The following is a 3,939-nucleotide window of genomic DNA, read 5'->3' as shown; positions in this document are numbered from 1 at the left end:
CTTTATGCCTTTAAAATATCCTGCTCCATAACTTCCAAGAAAGAAAAAACACTTTTTCATACATGTGATATGCAATAGAAGTCAAGATATTTTTGGTATAATCAATTAAGTTAAAATAGGTAAAGAGCTTAGAAGAAAATTTAAGACAGGAAGTATAAAAGCAATAGTATCAGATCTTAAATTCATGCTAGTGTCTCTTAAGAAACTAGAAAAGGAAACTTCACATTTTTTCCCTTTGGAGAAAATTTTGACATAGAATATTATTTTATTTTATTTATTTTATTTTATTTTAAGATTTTATTTATTCATTCATGAGAGTCACAGAGAGGGGGTGGGTAGAGACACAGGCAGAGAGAGAAGCGGGCTCCATGCAGGGAGCCCGATGTGGGTCTCCATCCCGGGTCTCCAGGATCACGCCCTGGGTCGAAGGTGGCGCTAAACTGCTGAGCCACCCGGGCTGCTCCTAGAATTTTATTTTAATGATAGCATCAGAAATCTTATGCATTGTATATGATTTAATATAAAACATTTTAAATATATTTTCAAAACTATACCTCAAGGGTTAGAGTTGCTTTCCATTTAAGTCCTTTTGAAGTTGTCTACATTATGCCTACTCTCACTGAATTTGGCTTGAACACCAAAGCTCCATTTGGATTCAGTGCTAATTTCAATCCCACACCTGATTGGATTCAATGCTTCTTGAAGAAAAAAAAAAAAAAAAGATGTAGGGAGGGGGTTTTAACAAAAATTGAGTAATTAGTCTGAAGGTTAACCTCACAATTATATGTGTTGAATGTCCCTGTAGATTAGCCTTTTAAAGATCATTTTCAAAAGCAATAAAAGAAATACTTTGATTATGGACATTATAGATAATGTAGCTATAAACCCAAATGAGGTTCCATCTACTTGCACCACTACAACTAAAACAGTGTCCAAAATATGGAAATTCTGTGATTCATAAATATGTATTGCTCAGCATCCTGCCAGTGCACTGGCTCCCTCTCCTACTTCCCCTGTGAACCACCACAAGATTCAGGAACAAAGGAAAAGATAAAGCATGGCACAGAGTGGGGCCTCCAGAATTCTTCAGCACTCTGATCATTTTTGTCCTTAGGGAGTATGCGATATCAGTTGATAAATATTTTGAATACAGCTTTTAGTCACAGGCAGATGAAATAAACAAAAAGGAGGAGGAGGATGTTGTAGTTAGGTAGTTAAAATATCCAGGGAGAGCATCAAGTGTGAACTTAAATGTTTCTGACTTTCCTACAACTTCGAATGAGCATAATAGGCTCAGTGTTAGATGATCCATAAATGGCTCCACTGATTACTAATATTCCAAAGTTGAAGCTGCATAAGAAAGCTTATGAGATTGACTTATAAGTGTAAGGGTAAAAAATTGGTATCTTAAAAATTAATATGTCTCTAATCTCTTATCCCTAATCTTTGAGGATGAGTAATATTTTGGAATTCAGACTTTAGAAAGTGCATATACTTTTTATTATCTAAAACCCTAAATCAAATAATCAAAGTTTATAGAAATAAATTATTGAATATTCATATCAAATGAGTCATAAAAATCTTAGTTCTCATATCCTTAGAGAATTTGGATAGAGAAGTCATTGTGGAGTCATTTGTTATATAATCAATATGTTTTAAAATACACAGGTGTATGAACTAATTAAATATTATAAATAGACATTTGAGTATTTCATTTGAATTTCTAGCGACTTTTATATTTATATTGGCCATTAATATTTGGTAGTTTTTTTTCTATCAGGAAACTAAGATTTTGCCTTATTCTTGGATATATTTCTTGCATATACTGTTGAAGGAACTTCTATGTGCAGAAGTGCTAGAAAGTGGAACAAGAGAGATGAATAAGGAAATGTGATGTATTAATAAGCTACGGAGGCAGAAAGGCAGTGTAATGCCACATGATAAGACTTGAAGAACAGAGCCCCTGTCTATATTTTTGCAGATGTCTCTAGTATTTATTATATTTTCATTTCTGTCTAGATTTGTGCAGATGTCTCTAGCATTTATTAGATTTTCATTCACACAGTAGGAACACAAATGTTCAATGATTTCATTTAAATACAAGAAACATATGCAAAGTCATGGGAGGACTCCAGAAATAGGAATTACTCATTCTACTATGGAGGAGGTAATACTTGAATTGCATCTTGAAACCTGAGTAGGAGCCCTCTTCAGAAAAATAAGAGATGACATTCTAGGAAGGGGAACAGCATGTACAAAGGCAGGATATTTATGACCAGCTGTACTTCATGCTGTAAGTGTCTGGAATACCTGGGAAGACAGGGCTGGATGACTAGGAGTATGAGAGGGGATAGAGAGATACAGAAGAGTTCCTTTTTTTCTTGAAATACTCAGACTTTATTCATCTTATAAGTGAGAAAGTATATACCTCTTTACCAATCTCTCACTATTTCCCTGACCTTCTAGCCCCTGCCAAACACTGTTCTCTCTTCCCATGAGTTTTGACAGTTCTTTTGGTTTGCTTTTTAGATTGACATATGTAGCATTTGTCTTTCTCTGTCTAGCTAATTTCACTTAGCACAACCCTAAAGTTCCATCCATGGGATAGTTCTATTTTTAATTTTTTGAGTTAAGGTTGATTTTCCACAGCGGCTGCACAATTTACATTCCTAACAACAGTGCTCAAGGGTTCCTCTTTTTTTCTGCACCCTCAGCAATGTTTGCTATTTCTTGTCTTGTTGATGACAGTCATTATAGTAGGTGTGAGGTGATATCTTATTGTGGTTTGGGTTTACATTTCTCTGGTGATTAGTGACATTGAACACCTTTTCATGAATCTGTCATTTGTATGTCTTCGCGAAAGTGTGCCTTCAATTTACCAATTTTTTAGTCAAATTGTTTTTTGATTGCTATTGAGTAGTATAATTCTTTATTTTGCATTTTAACCTCTTATGAGATATATTTTCTTCTATTCGGTACATTGATTTTTCATTTTGTTGATGGTTCCTTTGCTAATCAAAAGCTTTTTAGTTTGATGCAGATCCACTTATTTATTCTTGCTTTTGTTGCCTTTTCCTTTGGTGACAAATCCAAAAAATCATCACCAAGACCAATGTTAAGGGCTTTTTCTCAATGTTTTCATCTAGGAATTTTACGGTTACATTCAAGTCTTTAATCTATCTTGAGTTGATTTTTGTGGATGATGTAAGATAGTGGTTCAGTTTCATTCTTTTGCATGTGGCTGTCCAGTTATCCAAATACTGTTTATTGAAAAGGCTATCTTTCCTCATTGTATATTCTTGGTTCCTTTGTCATAAATTAATCTACTTTGAGCCTCCTGGTTTTAAACCTTATCCTTTAGGATCTCTACCTACATAGATTGGGGGAGTAATGATTTAACATTCAACACATGTTTTTAACATCATGCATGTATTTCAAAGAAAGAATCAATGGTATTGTAAATAAATCCAGTACAGTTTTATTTTATTTTTATCAATTGAAATTCTCATGGGCTAAATAAGGACAATTTCTCCAGATAACTCTCCAAGTACTTTTGGCATGCTATTACATCCTATTTTAGGCTCTGTTGCATATATATGTGCGTATGTTTGTGTGTATGTATATATGTGTGTGTGTATATATATATATGTATATATATATGACAGATGTGTGTGTGTGTGTGTGTGTGTGTGTGTGTGTGTGTGTGGTTTGTCAAGCAGTCTCTAATTACTTTTGTCACATATGTTAACTCAATTCCTAATTGCCTAAAAGGTTTCAATGATGGAAAAACACATTTTAAAGGGAAGCATTACGGATAGGCAGACTGTTTATAGTTCCTAGTTTGTGCTTGGCAGAAACAAAAATAAATCACACATGCATGCAACCCAAACAATTCATTGTAGTACATTTAAATACTGAAACTGTTTTACCAGCAAAAAT

This window comes from Vulpes lagopus, chromosome 13, assembly GCF_018345385.1.
Source record: "Vulpes lagopus strain Blue_001 chromosome 13, ASM1834538v1, whole genome shotgun sequence".
In the NCBI taxonomy this organism is placed as follows: domain Eukaryota; kingdom Metazoa; phylum Chordata; class Mammalia; order Carnivora; family Canidae; genus Vulpes; species Vulpes lagopus.
Note: the sequence above shows the minus strand (reverse complement) of the source record.